Below are 18,499 nucleotides of genomic sequence, written 5' to 3'. Positions count from 1 at the left end.
TGAAATATCAACCCCTATGGCATAAGAAGTGGTATGAGAAGCGACCACAAGACAAAACTACGTACAAAAATGTGCCTCATTATCTCAGATCAACCCCACCAATTTCAAGAAGGCGATCCTTGAAAAGCTACTAGAATTGGCAGATCAAAAGACCATCCGTGCTCAAAAATCTAGTCTTATCAAATCCCATCAACAATTTCCCGCCAACAAAATCACATATGGTACATACTTTAGAGGCGGTGATCACCTAGATGCGCAATGTCCCCGACCTTTCATGCCAAATTCTAGTGAAGATAGCCAAGATGATAATCACCTACTTCACCGCGATTGAGGACATACAAGCATCAGAGCACCCATCGCAAGTGTTCCTTGAAGGAACAAAGGGCATATCATGGAACATGGAGACAAAAGTCCCCAACCACAATATCATTATGGGGATGTACGCAAGAGTCATATTCCTACCCTCACACTATTTGGAAAACGTTTGAGGAGGCGTTCATGATAAGCTTTTTTGAGATGGACACAGCCAAAGTGCATATTTCTTATCAAAGTGCCACCTTGACATATTTCTTATCAAAGTGCAATTATGAACAATCCTTTTAAAGATCTGGCAATCCAAGAAGATATAGTGGCAAGGGTAGAGAAATTCAAAACCATCACGAAGGCCCTCGAAAAATGCACCTTCTACTACGAAAGACAAAGTGCAGCTCAACCTAAAGACAAGTGCTTATCAAGCCGAAGACAAAGCTTGCATGAGGAAGAGGGGAATGTTAGCAGCTAGGCCAAACATGCACCCTCCTAATCGGTCCCCCTTGTCATAAAGCCGCCAATTCTGTAGTCCCATTATTATTTTTTCCAGAAAGCTTTGTAAATATGAGGAACTCTGAATTTTAGCTGAGAGATCTCTGAGCCAATTTTTGTAAAATCTGAGTTGTAAAGTCTAATTTTGAGTTTGAGCCTGCCGGACACTGGCCAAAAAGAAGCCCTAGGTATAAAGCCTAATTTTGTAAGCTTGAACACTTATCATCATCATTATCAAAGGTTTGGGAGAGTTTTGAAGTGCATGACTGAGAGAGTGGCTACTCTCATGCGACTTGTAATACATTTTTGTCATAAAATCTAATAACTAACCAACCCAAATGATTTTCTCATATTAAACTGATCATTTAATGTGGGAGAATAAACAGGAACAAGGGTTAGAATATAGACATGTGCTAATGGATCTATCTCAACACGGGGCCAAGATTAAAGGGGTCCACAGTGAGAGATGGTCCGTCAAAGAGAAAGGCTAGCTAATGGAGCTTAAATAAGTTAGGGGTAGCTTCATTAAAAACCTCCAATGGTTAGTGTAAAATTCCTTTGACCTTAGGCAAGCTAGGGATGTTCTTGAGGTGGGAGCCCGGCCCCCAAGCTTGAGGTGCTTGTCGTGCTAGCTGACTAAGGTGCTTGAGGTGCTTAATGATTGACTAAGGTGCTCCATGACTAAGGTGCTTCAGGGGTTAAGGCATTCAAAAATTCAAAGCACATCCCTGCTCATGAGGGGGCAAGCCCTCTTTGTAGGAGCTAGAGAGAGAACACACACACACACCCTCAAACAAGGCAAGCTTGGTATAAAGAAAGCAACTAGGACACTTGTCAAGATCCTCTTCATGTTTCCCTTGTAGTGTGCCTAAATCCTATTGGTTGGTCTCCCAAGGGGGTCCAATGATAATTTAGTTAATTTTAATTAATTGTTTATGCATTTATCAAGTCCTCTCTCTCAATGGGAAAAGGGGGACACTTGTCCCAAGGCTATAATGCTTGCTTGTTACGCACTCTGCATGTGATTGGCCATGCTTGCAGGGGTCCAATGAGACTTCCATCTTGAGGTAGAAGAGGGGGTCGACCAAAGCAAGGAGGGGGCTAGCTTGGGGGGTATACTCTCCCCCCCCCCCCCCCCCCCCCAAACACACACACACACGCTCATTGTGTGAAGTGCAAAGTGCAAGAGCTCCATCTCCTTCTCCAAGCTTGTAGAGAGGTTGAGAGCCTACACCAACACTCTTGGATATGGAATGAAAACCAACTACTAATGCTTAAGCTTGCCATCTTCTCCATCTTCATTACTATGCTATTATGTGTGCTAAGCAAAGAGTGATGATAAGTAAGGAACTATTTTTTTCTCCTATAAATGTTTCTTCTTCCTCTTCCAGATCCTCATTCCCCGCTAGCTCTCTCCACCTTTGAAGGTGTTTGAGGCCTTGGGACTAAGGCCGGGGATGGTTAATGATTTTTTGAAAGTCCATGTTATGCTCGTGATGCTTGATTCTTACAATCTTCATTGCATCACCTAGGTGACAAGGAACACTAAGATTGTATTGTATCAAGTCTCTCTTGATGGGAGAATCTATAATAAAATGGCCTATTGGAGGGGGGACCGGCTCCACATAAATCCGGTCCTAATCTGTTGTCAAGTTCTCTAAACTCTCTCTCTCTTGCAAAAGTATTGTTCAAGCCAAGTTAATTAAGTACTATGGCTATGTTGCTACTTCTAATTAAGTTCACCCTCTATGTTTTCAAAGTAGTCTACAAAAATGCTCACTCTAATTCTGCTATTCTCAAAGTTCATATTCCATTTCCATTACATTTTTCTTGAGCTCTGATAATCCAAATTTGTTTATGACAATTGCATGGTGTTCCTTGTCTTGTGATCTCTAATTTAAGTCTAACCACTCTCAATTTTGCTATGGTTCGTGATGACATGTCTGTGAGCTAAATATGCTCTTTTGAGTGCATTAATGGTTGTTTTTTGTTTGAGCATAGGAAAGTGTGATCATGATGGATTGTGATTTTGGTACTTTGTCAGATTTCAATCAGATTTGGTAGGATAGTGCCACTAGGATTCTTAGACCTCCCTCCAAAATTTTGTTACAATTGGACTTTGTTTGAGTGCGAAAATGGCATGCCGATTGAGAGTGATGAGATAGGACATAGGCAGATTTCCTAAATGGAGAGTGATAGATCTACTAGTGCTAGAGATAGCTTTGTTTTGTAGGTTTAATTCTTGAGGTTGACACCCTCAAAGAGTCTCTGTGCCCTATCTGAGTCGCTTTTCTGAGTATTGACAATATGTTAGTGCTAGACAGCTATGTTGCACACGTCCCATCGTGGAGACCCGCTAACATCTACTATTGCTAGTGGCTATCTATGCTCTACTATTGTCAGGTGATTGTGAGAGCATAATTATTTGATCTATTGGCCATACAATTTCAATCAAGGCGAGTGGCTGAGATAATGCCAAGTGGCCACTTCCAAGCTCTAGAATGGTAAAAACAATATTAGGCTCACCAAGTTAACGAAAGTCACATGCCCCCACCCCTCTCCCCTACAGTTGCAGCTTCTCCATTTCTTACCCCCCCTTTGCCTTCCCATATTGTCCTCTTGTAGCCTCCCATGCGGAATGGAGATGGTTTGTAGTGTTGCTTTTGGATACTCCACATCAACACCCTCATCATGGTCAACGGCTTACCCTGTCTTCACCATTAGTGATATGAGACATTTGCAAATGACGATGCGGAAGTCTAGAGCAATGGAGAGATTACGAGAGAGAGAGAGAGAGAGAGAGAGAGAGAGAGAGAGAGAGAGAGAGAGAGAGAGAGAGAGAGAGAGAGAGAGAGAGAGAGAGAGAGAGAGAGAGAGAGAGAGAGAGAGAGAATTAAGCAAAGAAGAAAAAAGACTGTATATTAAAGAGGATAAAAGTAAAACATACCTTTTGACATCTGAAGGGTTCTCCATTGTACATGGGTTGAAACTTTCTGTGCATTTACTATGAAAGGCAGTGCCAACAAAGGATTGAGATTCCAAGGAAGGTAGTTAACCTAAACCTCAAAGGCTTACCTTAGACTCGATGGATCGCGATTTGAGACTACCAACAACTTTCTAGCATAGCTCAATAAAGAGAAGGCCGATAGAGCCGACTCATGGAAAGCTACCAATTTATGGAGCCTTACCTCTGGCATTCACAAAGGTGTGGGTATTTGATGTATAAGGATGGATGTTTTTCTCAAAGAAGGGTATTTTTGCTAGAACCCCCTCAGACACCAATTAGGAAAATATATAAAGAATGCTTTTCTTGTCTTTTGGATACTTTCCATGTGCTTGAAATAGCAAGAAAAGTATAAACTTTGGTGGTAAAATGCAAGCATTGACAAAGGTGTGGGTATTTGACTGTAACATTTGCAAGCAGAGTTTGTAACTTACAGCTTACTAATAGCACTAGCCACTACAGTGATTTAAGCACATTTTGACTTATGTGCCATCTCAACTCTAAACTCTCCTACCATTGAAAATTTATAATGAAAATTTATAATGAAAATTTGGAAATTGTTCATTTGGAGACTTGTCATGTGGCGAGCGAGACTTTATTGAGTGAATTAAAATCCGAGTGAATGAATGAAGATGGAGGCTGATGCATGCATTGATATTAACATGTTTTACAATTTCTTATATCATATTAGTTTATTTAGATCTAGGGTTTTGACATGATAATCATACTTTAATATGCACAAACAACTTTAATGGCATCATGTGTGTGGATATTCACCATGCCATCTAGACCCTTAACAAAATTCGATAAAAGTGAAGAATCTTTGTCTAACCAACTTGATCAAAATACTCTCTCTATGCAATCAGCTAAAAGAACATAAATTATAACATTCTTATCACCAATGTTGCAAACAAAGATACAATGTTAAAAATCAAATTTGTAGATAGAGAAATACTATCTAAATGCATGATCTTGTTTCTCCAATCCATAAGCAACCTTAATCAACTTTTTTTCTTTTAACAATAAAAGCCAAAACATATTTATATCCATATCAGCCTCATTTTGGGCTATCATGTTCATCTTCTCATTATATTTCCAAGAGCCTGGACCCCATTTCAAGGCTAGCACTTGTTCCATCCATACATCCCTAAGGTTAGGATCAACAATATTCCAAATTGACAAACAAATACAAAGTTGAATTCAATAGACACCAAACATAAATATCCAATCCAAAAAGTATAGAGCTTGTATTGGGCCTTATTGACTCTATCCATGTACCTTCTAGAGAGGTCATTTTTAACCTTATCCTCTTTCTTTTTGAGCTTTTCATTAGAAAGGATAGCCTAAGTGGATGCATCCATGTGTGGAACTCTTTTTTCTTCTAGTTCATGGCAAGCACCAAAATATCTTGGATATTAAATCATAGGGATATAATTTCTTAAACCAGAGCATACATAAGCAAGAAAGCTACATTATAAAGCAACTTTCCCAAACAGCATCTAGTCAATGGCTACCATGGCTCAGTCCCTTTATATGACTCTTTCCTAACCATTGTATCTCTTTTCTAGTTTTTTTAAAGTCTTTCTAGATATGCTTTGTGGTCCACATCACAAATGTTAGAACAATTTACCATCTCATCTTGCAAATGTGTTGTAACAAGTGCATGGGTATCCATACTAAAAAGAAGTTGAAAACCAAAGGAAAAAAACCATTTTAATACACATATCATGATCCAAGCAAACAAATACAAAACCATGTCAAGCTTTCAAATTCACTGGTTGTAATCCTAAAAGCAGGGCAATCTCTAAGACCTTTGAAGGATCAATGACTATGCATAGAAATTTGCATTGCTTCTTTTTCATTGTTGAGAAGCACTCTCTAATGGTAGTAGTCCAAGAAACAGTTATGTGGACCAGGTTGCCTTCTCGTACACATAGCATCATATTTGACATGGATCTCAAATCTAATCTCTCTACAAATTGCTTTTCAAACTCCTTATTTATTTCTTTACAATGGCCATCCTACTCATTTTTGGGGGATTTTATATTTGCGAGCTTTCATTTTTTAGCTTTTGCAATTGAAATTTTATTTTCGAGCTTTTTAATGTTTGCAATACATTAGCGATATCTTAAAAATATCATTGTGGTATGAGAAAAGTCTACATTGGATTGTTCATTCCTTCAATTATTAAACAATTAAACGTAACGTGCATACATGTCTATGCTTGAGGGAATCTAAGCCTAAGCACTCTCTTATTAGACTAAAATGTAACTTTAAATAAAGGACCATTTGTAATTAGCTTTGAGTAAATAACTGACTATGAAGAATACAAAAAAAGAAGCGTGGTGTCAAAGTAACCTACCAAGTGAACTCAAGTAGTGAACTTAAGTAGGCCCAAAACCAAACTAGATTAGAAGAGGTAGGTGACATGCATATCATACCACATAGTAGACTTTGAATCACATAACCTAGTCACATGATTACCAAAATGCCATGTCCACATCATGTCACCACCATGTACATGAACACACAAATCAAAAAATCAAAATCCAATGTCTAGAGAGAGTAATCTAGAAAATCAACTCAAGGAGCCTCAAAACCAAATTACATTCCAAGTGGTAGTGTGACATGCATTTCGTACTATCATAATAAACCTCCAATCACATTATCTTGTCACACAATCTATTTTTAAAAAAATCACGAGAGTCTCCTTTGTACGGTGACCACTTTTTCAAAACAAACTATCCACCCCACCTTAGGCTCCCACATGGGATTTATCTCATTTAGGACCCTAGTACTACAATCATAGAAATTTTCTCCGATGAACTACATCCTTAATTTCCTAGAGAAGGATGGGGTTCATTGACGTTGTGTCTACAAAGATGAAAGGCTTACATTCTGACAACATGTCATGAAGGAAATTTACGAGGACACTATCCAAGCAGAATCACCAGTATGCAATTTTGTCGATGGGACTATGATGGGATTCTTTGTCTCAAGGTTCCAAGAAAGTGGCCAAGTAGTGTGATGCTTGTCAAATATTAGGTAGGCCTACAACTGAGGATCTTGTCAATAGCTCTCTCTCTCTCTCTCTCTCTCTCTCTCTCTCTCTCTCTCTCTCTCTCTAAAGTTCATGTGTTGAATGTACACATAAAGTTGCTATATTATTTCTCTTCTTCCATGCTTGTTTTCTCAATATTACATTCGTGCAAGTAGATGTGTGTATGTACACTACTCATACACATTCACACTCATTTATTTTACTTACTACTTTCTCTCTCTTTCCATGGAGAGAACATCACACATTTAAAGAATGAAGGATTTTGAGTGAATGGGGTATGTGTGAGACAACCAAAAGCTTTCAAACGTTAATCTAGATTGTATTTTGGGTTATGAACTAAGAAGAGATCATCAAAAAAATTTCGCCTGGAAACCCACAAAAAGCCCGTCGGGCAATTTACTTTTCCTTGTGGGCCTGCCGACAAAACCCAATAGACCAGTAGGGCCACAAAATAATATATATAGGGTCCCGATCGTGCCAACTGGGTGTTATTCCTTGATCCATCTTGTGTGTGTGTGTGTGTGTGTGTGTGTGTGTGTGTGTGTGTGTGTGTGTGTGTGTGTGTGTGTGTGTGTGTGTGTGTGTGTGTGTGTGTGTGTGTGTGAGTGAGAGAGAGAGAGAGAGAGAGAGAGAGAGGACCGCCTTTGCGAGTACATCGAAAGGAGAGATGGGGTCGTGTGAGAGCTCTGCATCCCAAGTGGAGTACCTGACCACACGACCCAAGTATGTGTTGTGTGGCAACATACCTTTTGTTGTATTGCACGATAGTCATAAGATACCTTACCACACAATGTGAGTGTGTGCGTAAGCTGTTCTACAAAACAATGCTTACCATGGGGGCATCACCTCGGTGACGCGGGGAATATGGCGTCCTTGTGGTAAGTATTGGTGCACTATGTATAATATCTACTATGAATCATTGTATATGATCAAAACACATTGAATACAAGCTCTGTCGTAATGGTTTTTGACACAATCTTCATTCCACTCTCAATCTATATTGGATATGTGAAGTTGTTATCTGGTTCCCCGCGGGATTCACCATGGAAAACTTATTGCACCACGTAAGTGCACAAGAGGGGTTTTTTTTAACAAGATATATAAGCGTATAAGTTAGGGACAGATCCCCAATAATTTATCTCCCCAACTTAAAAATAAGGGAGGGGGTATCATATTTATGGGGACGGGGGGGGGACCATACCTGGGTTGATTACTTGTAACGATTGGTCACTGGTGTGCACTAGAACTTGGATGAATTTAGGGGAAGTTTTTTATCAGCTCACTCATCAAATTTTTCATCACGCCGGTCATAGATAATTGATGATTTGGAATAGGTCAAGGGTTAATTTACACCAGCTTTGGATAGGTCAGAATTGGACGAGTAGCCAGAGTGCAGGCTAATTGGGCACATAGTTTGAAAGTCAAACTAAGACACATTCAGGGTACATCTAATTATCAACAAAAGTGGTTCCTTGGTACATTGCCATTCACTATGCTACACAGTCTTTGACTAGTTGTACTCAGTATGTGAGACCTAAATTTTATATGTAAGAGTGTGATAGTTTTCTTCATTGTTTGTCGTATAAGTATAGAAAGGGGGGTCATATTCCCTAATATGAATCGTATATAGGGGTTTTATCAAAGTTGTCCGCTCACAGGTGGCGTCCCGTTTTGTATATAGAATGATAGTTTTCTTCATTGTTTGTCGTATAAGTATAGAAAGGGGGGTCATATTCCCTAATATGAATCGTATATAGGGGTTTTATCAAAGTTGTCCGCTCGCAGGTGGCGTCCCGTTTTGTATATAGAATGAATCCCCTAAGTCTAGTTCTAAGTTTGAGTGTTGTGGGTCTTCTTGTAATTCAACTTCCACATCTATTATCAGATTCTCTTCTATTTTGTCTATAGTGCATTGAGATACACCGACATTGAACTCTTCTTTGTCTTCTTTTTGACAATCATACAACTAGGTTGGCATTTCCTCCTCGTAGCCAACACTTTTGATGTGATGCAATATCTTTTTGTTGCAAAACATATACACTAATTTTTTTGCTCTGTCTGCAAATAATCTGCTACGAATAGTGCTATGGACATCCTTGTACATACTTCAGTTTCTCTCTGAACTTGAGTTTGTTGCACATTGTGCTAGTACTTTCATTGCAAGGGGATGTATGGTCGAGTAATGCTCTCCACCATTCATCATCCACCACTTTCATGAAGGTTTCTCTTTTACCATTGACTATATAAAATCATTTGCAAAAGGACATTCTTTTAATCTAAATGCATGCATTTCTTTGATACAATCAATCTGGTCTTGAACATTGGAGTAGAACGTGTCGACCACATGATAGAAATAAATGACCACCTCTGTATTGGACTTCAAATCTAAATTCCAATACTTCGGATCGAGCATGTAAGCCACGCTATGCAGTGGACTATGAGCGCTATTCCATCTTACATGAAAATACTTGGTCAAAATTATTCATTGTTTGCCAAAGAATGGTAGTCACCACTCCTTCTCTACTACAGACTCTTTTAGCTCTTCAAGATTTTCAAGACTCTGTTGGACTGGCCACCATGTCATCCATACTTTGCTAATAGTTGGCACCTTCTGATCAAGGTTGCGAATTGCAAACATAATGGGCATCATTACATGGTATGCATCCATTACACTCCTCCTCCAAGCACCTTGTTTATAAAGCCACGTAGACATGTAATTTTCTCTCACTTTCTCTTTCTCCTCAGGTTGCCATTCGTCAAAGGCCGTGTGATTGAAAGTGTCAATCACAACGCACTTATCACGGAGAAGTGATTCCAATGTATAAAAATGCGTGCAAAACCAAGTTTCAGCAAGTAAGGAGTTTCAACATCACTGACATGCATGTTCTAAACAAATCGGGCACTCTTTGTCGTTTCAACGTAAATTTCACAACTTGACATGTTGTGTCAATTATTTTGGAGAACCATGTGGTTTCTTCACTAGTGTTCCAATCCTCTAGCACTAAGTTTAAGCTATGTGTATTACAACCATTGGCAAAAATGTGTGGAAAGCACTTCTTTATTAATTTGCTAGTATTTTTATAGTTCTTTGCATTGTCCATGACTACTTGAACGACATGTTAGGCTCCAATTTTTTAAATTACATTAATCAAAACCTCAAAAATGTATTTGCCATTTTTAATTGCACCGAAACTGTCAATCGCCTTTATGAAAGTTTCTCCCCTTGGACAAACCAGCATCACATTGATCAGTAATCTTTTTTGAACATTTGACCAGCCATCACCACTCACAATTGTGCATCCTCAAAGCAAAATATTCCCAAGTATTATTTTGGCAACACGCTCTTTGTTTTAGATGTAACATTTGTCCAAAAGAACATTTTGTAACGTGTGATAAGAAGGAGCCAAAAATCTTGCGCCAAACTCGCCATTTTCTTCCAAGCGGCCTTCCAATGATTGCTATTCACCATGACCAGAGCACTTCCAGTGAAGAAAATCGCTTTGACGAGTGCAGTTTGTGCTTCTTCTAGAGACTGCATCCCAAATCTTTGATGGAATGATTTTTGATGCATTTGACCAAGTCCACCTTCATTGTGACGCTTAAAAGAAACACTGCTTGACATTTTCTCTCCTTGCGCAGGTTGTTCTCCAAGGCTAGTTGGTGTCACCACGGGATCAACAGAGTTGGTATTTGGCTCTGACTGCTCTTGACTTCCATCCATAACAGAGTTATATATCTGATGTCTCTTGCCACCCTTTTTGGTGAGCTCTTCTCTCAAACTCTTTACAGTTGCTTGTGCATGAAAATGTTCACATTTCCTACAATTCTTTTTAATGATGCTCAAAAAATGGTCCCTAATATGTGGTGCACCACATAATTATGTTGTGAAGCAAAATTTACATTGTCACTCCATATATCGACCACATATGTTGTGAGCATAATCCCACTCTTTGCCAAGGGATTTTTTATTCTTTGGCTTTTTCGTACCACTTGTACCAACATTTTGCTCCATTGCTTTTAACTTAAAACTGAAGGCATAAGAACTAAATGTTCAGTTTTTAAAACATTTTTCTTCTTTATATATATATATATATATAAACCAATCACTAAGAAAATAATCAAATCTACACAATATGATATTTACAATGCACTCTAGTCAATCACATATATTGTGAGCAAACATACACATTGCAATGCACTCTCTACATGATATTATAATTACAACAATGTTATGAATTTCTCAATGAAATTATTATTATGATGGTTATTTATACATCCTCTTCAATTTGAAAACAATAAGACACATCTAATTTCAATGCTATAAAGAATAACCAACTTCTACATTCAAACGATGTCAATTATTTGCAAAATACACATGAAAGCAATAATATGTACGATTGGGCATGTCATGTACTAACAATCTTTCATGATACATAATGCACTCTCTATATAAACCAATGCATGAAACAACACAAAGAAATCTTCAATACAATCACACAATTGAGGACTACTTGTACCTAGTCAAGGATTGTAGCCCCCTTATGCATCCAATTCATTATGTAAAAGCTATTCTCACCCAATTAAGGATTATAGATCTTATATTGTGCAGTGACAATGTATATGAACTCAAATCTATGATGGTGAAAAATGCAAGACTTCAAGGATCTTTATATACCCAGTACACTAGTATAAGACATCCGACCCTTGACTATCGACTCGTCATTTACATATGCTCATCTTAAACCAACTTCAATCCTCATATGGACCAATGGATTTGTTGCAATGAGTATGACTCTGAAAATTCTCAATTGTTTTGGTTTTGTACCTCTATGTTCGGTGAAGGATTTAAATATTTTTAGAAGTGGTTACCGAATTAAGAATCACATTCGACCCAAAAAAGGACCCGTGACTCTATAACCTTAGGTCAATTCACAAGGAGATAACTATACCCGGCGCACGAATACACTCCCATGGATTTTCCTACCACGGTAAGCAGGAGGTTTACTTTATATAATTATGCCCACCGGATTTTTTTATTTTACCGACTGACCGGTCCTATGGGTTTTTGCAGGTCATCAAGGTCACGTTAACAATTAACATGATCACGTCTTTTTCTTGTGTAATTACTAGAGTTATTAACGTAATCACACGATCATGATCACATCAATGAAATCCCTGTGTCTAATGGATTACCATGGAACCGCATTACCTCACTTTTTTCTCTTGCTACTTTCCTGGGATCTGCTTTTCAGAATGATTATTGTATGCTGTCTGTTCTCACCATCTAGCCAATATTGTGTGTTGGAATTCTCTCTATATTCACTATGAGAGATCGTGGATTTTACCGCGGGCCATTACCGCAAAACAAGAGAGAGGAATTCAAAATGAGGAGAGAGAATCCTTTTGATGCTCAAGAGGCACTTTACCGCAAATATTACCGCGTAAATTTCCGCGATTATTTCCGCTCACATTACCGCTAAGACAGGCTGGACCCCCTTCCCCCTCCCTCTCCCGCGGGTTCCATTTAAATCCAATACAACTCCTACACTCTCCAGAATGCTTGCTCACTTCACTTAATCTCTCTTTCACTCTAAAAATTCTATACATAAATCATTGAACTCACAACAAAACCATTACAAATACTATTCATAAGCACATAATGAAACATTTACAAATTAATCATATACTACACCAAGTGAAAGAATGGAGAGCTTTATTAATTCTCATCTTGTATAAGATCTCTACAAGCACTAGGATCCATATTTAGACCCAGAGTATTCAAATTAATAAACAAATTTAGAGATTCTTCCTCCTCTCCATCACCTCCTGTAGAATCATCATCGCTTTCTCCCTCTTCCTCCTCCTCAAGATGACTATTTGCAAGGCTTGGTTGACCTTCTTCAACTTCTACTACATCTTCCTCTGCATCTTGTGGTGATGGTATGATGGGATCAATTACTGTCTCAATGTCCGTCTCTGCAAAGATAGATCTACCCCGCGGCGTGACTGGAATGACATACCAAAGTCTTCTTTGATATATACATGGCACATAAAAGACCTGTACGTCACACACTAAGAATAAGCTGATATACATAACTTAAATTTTTAATTTAAGTTAATTGCACATAGCCTAAATTACCTGCTCGCAACTACTAGGATACACCAAGTTGTCAGTTTCTCCCCGATGGAATTGGGTGGAATCCACCATAATGAGCCCATTTTCATGTCTTTTGACCTCACCCGCAAACCATCGACACTCAAAGAGGAATTTGTGAAAAGATCTGAAATCCACTTTGATTATTCTCTCTATAGTACCACAATATCTGACCTCATCTGTTGTTGTGTCAAAGTTTCCCATCACGCCACAATCATTAGTGGTCCAACGCTCATCTATCTTGCGGGTGCGAAAATGTCGGCCTTCGGACCAAATGGAGTTGAAAATGAGACCCTACAATCACAATGCATAAGAGGTCACATTGCATTTCATTAAGTGATTTGCATACATGCATACATAACATATACACGCTCACCTTGTGCAAGCATCCTCGCACATACTCCCATTCTTTAGGGCTTATTTGTTCTCCTTGTGCTTTGGCATTGGTCATGGAATTATGGATCCACTCTACTTGAATCAAGTCAGGATATTTTGCAAGCTCTTTAGGAAAAGGAGGTGCACGTCTACCTCCATGGGACCTCTTCCATGCATCTCTATCCATTTCTCTAGCTGCGCGGGCTTCCAAGTACATATTGACCCATTTGATCATGATAGTGGCATTGAGTAAAGAGTAGTTGTTGACTATGGCATGAAACTCTCTATCCATGACCAAGAGTGAGCCTTTTCCACTGGGAATGGATGAGTGCTTCCTAGGATCCTCTTCTTCACTCCACAGACGAGGCAACGATGGATCCACTGTGATGAGATACTGTGAGACATACACAAATGCCTCTTGCACCACCCAACCTTCTGCCATGCTCGCCTGAAAACATTAAAACCACATATTTTTATTAGTAACTCCATAGCGTATAAATGCTATCTATATTGTATTTATTTTACATACCTCCGGTTGTGACCTCAATCTAACAAAATCCTTTGAAGTCTTCAAGAATCTCTCCAAGAAGAACATCCATCTAGAGTGAACCACCCCACAAATGGCAATCTCCTCAACAAGGTGAAGCAATAGGTGTATTTGGCTAACAAGGATTGTACGTGGGAATGCATCCTCAATAGCACACACTGCCTCTACTGCTAGCTGATGGGCTACTGGTATGGCTTCTACTTCTATCTCCTTGGAGCTCACAAATCTACAGGGCAAACGTTATATAGTAGATGAAAAAAAATTCCAAAGTTCATGCATGCACAACATGATATAGTACTTGAAAAAAATCCATTACCTCACAATCTCACCCACTTTGAATATTGCAGCCTTCACCTTAGTTTCCCCATAACCACTAATAGTTATGGGAAGTACAAACTACAAGCAATAAAACATCTTATTGAATGTCAACCTATATATAAGGACACATAGACACCACAAACTGTTCTACTCTTACCTAAAGGATTTTATGACAATCATGGGATTTCAATCCATACAATTGAGTGGAGCCACCCTTTTTGGTTTTTGTGAAAGCACCTTTGAGTGACCGCATATATCCCGTTGGAGTTCTGATGGATGCAATAACTTGCTTTGTCCGCTCTTGGTCTGCCTTTGACATTATCCACGGTGCTTTTGGGAGAATCATCTTTCCCCGCTCCCCCATGCGGGGCGTGGCTGAAGGGGGGAGACGTCTAATGGCTCTTAAATCTTCCCTAGCACCCAATGAATCCTTCTTGCCAATTATGTGATCCCATATAGCTTGCCCAACATTTTTGAATACATGCATAGGGTCCAATAAGTGCTGAATTTTCAACGAAGCCCAATAGGGGAGCGACAAGAAGATTGAGTACCTCGACATACCCTTTGGCAACCCATTGGGAGGCGGTGAGGTACCATGATGCTCCTCCCAATGCTTCGCCCAATCAGCCATGTTCCAATGGAACGGCTGCACTCCATTGATAGGGGGAGCATATCTACGATGTGAAGAAGGTAGGAAAGCGATGGTTGTTGGGATAGATCACCTTCCCAAGAAGAGGAGGTCTCTCTGTCACAAGGGAAGGGCCACAAGTGGGACACGCACTATGTCCAGATGTTGCCAATCCTGCCAAGAGGTAAACAAACGTTACACATGAAACGATAAACCTAAAGCAAAGAGTACAATTAACATGGGCATACTTACCAGATACCTCTCCAAATCCTGGGTAATCATGCATGGTCCACATGAGGATGCACTTGATGACGGCTTTGCGGTCTCGTGGTGGCCATGAAATGTCAATGACATCTATGCCTCTCCATAGTTCTTGAAGCTCATCAATAAGAGGCTGCAGATATACATCCATGTTTTTTACCTTGTGCTTTCCTGGAATGAGAAGTGATAGTAAAATGTTTCCCTTTTTTGTTTCCTCCCAAGGCGGAATATTGTAGTTTACAACAACCACCGGCCAAGTGCTCCATGAAGTAGAGCGGTGCCCAAATGGATTCACTCCATCACTAGCTAACCCAATCCTCAAGTGACGAGGCTCATCCCTGAACTCTGGCCATGTGTCCTCTATGTGCTTCCACGCTGGTGAGTCAGCTGGCACTCTCATAATACCATCTGTGGAGCGATTTTTTGCATGCCAACTAAAAAGCTCGCTCGTACCCTTAGATCTAAACATGTGTTGGATGCGAGGGATGAGTGGAAAATGCCTCAAAACTTTACGTGGAATTCTGTTGCTCTGCATTCCTTCTTTGAACCTAGGCTCCCCGCACGATGGACATGTGTCACAATCGGCATGCTCATTACGAAAGAGCACACAATCGGTCACGCAAGCATAATGCGATCATAATCCATCCCTAATGCAGTCACCACTTCGCGGGATTTTTGTCTATTCTCTGGCATGTGATTGCCAGCTGGCAGCATCTTTCCTAGCAATCTATCACAAGAAGAAAGTACATTAGAAGCTAATTTATGCACTCCACAAGCATCCTTCATAATCTGTATACATACCTCAAAAGTGCGTCGACATTAGCATTGCTCCATCCAAACATCGCCTGAAGGTTGAGGAGTTCAAGAGATGCCCTTAAATTGGAGTAAGAGTATCTATCATATAGTGCGGTGTGTGCCGAATCGAGTAGCTCACTCCTCGTTCGCTCGGAAGCTTCTTCGCATGCACACTCTGGTTCATGCTCCTCCTCTCGTGCAAAGAGATCCTCAACCATTCTATGCAAATGGTCATCTTCTACATCCACGTAAGGAGATGGGATGTGGTCACTCGGATAAGAGGGAGCAGCAGTACTTGGCTGATTTGATGTGCTTCCTCCCTCTCTAATGGATTCTTGGCGCATGCGCTCTTCCACCCTCCTTTCCCCTCCTCCACCAACCACACGCCAATGAGGGGTGACGTCAATAGCCGCTACAATTCACGGATCGTTTGTTTCCATCCGTGCACGCTTGCGAGGATCGTCCCATAGTCCATAATCTTCTACATGGCTCAAGCATATCCGTCGAAGTCGAGCAATGGCGCATTTGCACCGCACGCATGGGCATGGTAATCGCTCGGCCAACCACCGTGATCTATCCGGTTCAGTGGACGGGCCAAAATCATCCCAAGCAACCTACATTAATAAATTACATACACTAATTACCATCAAATTACCAAAGAATGTTAATAAAATATCAGTAAAAAGTAAAAATTAAACTTTTAGGTAAAAATGTCATTTTCAAAGTACTAGGAATACTTTCATTTTATATATTTTTTATAAAAAAACATAGTACCAATAGATTTTAAGGATCAATAGTAATAATGTCAGAACGTGGCCATCTGTTTATATGGCCCGAATTTGCGCCGCGGTAATAGGTGCGGTAATCAGTGCGGTAAGACACGCGGTAATGCTCGCGGTAATAGGAGCGGAAAAACAAATTTCAAATTTTTTGATAAATAGGGGCATCCGCGTGCCCCGCGAAGTTCAAAGCCCTAAAATTCGAATTTCATCGTCTTTTCCACAGAAGCCGAGAGCGCGAACCTCACAACCTTGAGCTCTACCTCCATCTCTACTCTTCTACTCTCCACCATCTCTACTCTTCCACTCTCCTACCCTCTCCCAACAAGCACTTCAATTCCATGTAAGTTTTGTTGTTATGTTTTTTGAGTTTTTCACATGCATACACACACATGCATACACTCATACACACGCATGCACACACATGCATACACACACACTAATTACACACACTAATTAGTGCACGTATACGTTCTTTACACACTAACACATGCATACACTCATACACACGTATGCACACACATGCATACACACACACTAATTAGTGCACGTGTACGTTCTTTACACACTAATTACACACACTAATTAGTGCATGTGTTCTTTACACACACTAATTAGTGTAAGGAAAGACACACCAAAACTTAAATTTGTTAATTATTAGTTACTTGCAAAATCTAAACTTGTTAGATTTATCAAATTTGTTAAATTTATTACTTGCATAACCTAATATGTTAAATTTGGGATTGGCCATGCACACACTAATTAGTGTGTGCATTGGCCAATGTGATTGGTCAATATACACACTAATTAGTGTGTGATTAGTGTGTGCATTGGTCAATGGGATTGGCCAATTCACACACTAATTAGTATGTGTTAACACACACTAATTTGTGTGTGATTAGTGTGTGCATTGGCCAATGTGATTGGTCAATGCACACACTAATTAGTTTGTGATTAGTGTGTGCATTGGCCAATGTGATTGGTCAATGCACACATTAATTAGTTTGGGATTAGTGTGTGCATTCGTCAATTGGATTGGCCAATACACACATTATTTAGTGTGTGATTAGTGTGTGTACAAGCCAATTGGATTGGCCAATATACACTCTATTTAGTGTGTGATTAGTGTGTGCATTGACCGATGGAATTGGCCAATGCACACACTAATTAGTGTGTGATTAGTCCAATTACACAAGCCAATGCACACACTAATTAGTGTGTGCACAATCTAATGCACACACTAATTAGTGTGTGCACAAGCCAATGCACACACTAATTAGTGTATGTTAACACACACTAATTAGTGTGTGCACAAGCCAATTACACAAGCCAGTGCACACACTGATTAGTGTATGTTAACACACACTAATTAGTGTGTGCACAAGCCAATTACACAAGCCAATGCACACACTAATTAGTGTATGTTAACACACACTAATTAGTGTATGTTAACACACACTAATTAGTGTGTGCACAAGCCAATGCCCACACTAATTAGTGTATGTTAAAACACACTAATTAGTGTGTGCACAAGCCAATGCACACACTAATTAGTGTGTGCACAAGCCAATTACACAAGCCAATGCACACACTAATTAGTGTATATATGTTAACACACACTAATTAGTGTGTGCATAATTCAATGCACACACTAATTAGTGTGTGCACAAGCCAATTACACAAGCCAATGCACACACTAATTAGTGTGTGCACAAGCCAATTAAACAAGCCAACATTAAAACACACACTAATTATGTTAAATTAAACAACAATCAA

This window comes from Adiantum capillus-veneris, chromosome 6, assembly GCF_014529385.1.
Source record: "Adiantum capillus-veneris isolate H3 chromosome 6, ASM1452938v2, whole genome shotgun sequence".
In the NCBI taxonomy this organism is placed as follows: domain Eukaryota; kingdom Viridiplantae; phylum Streptophyta; class Polypodiopsida; order Polypodiales; family Pteridaceae; genus Adiantum; species Adiantum capillus-veneris.
This window is presented reverse-complemented; position numbering follows the sequence as displayed.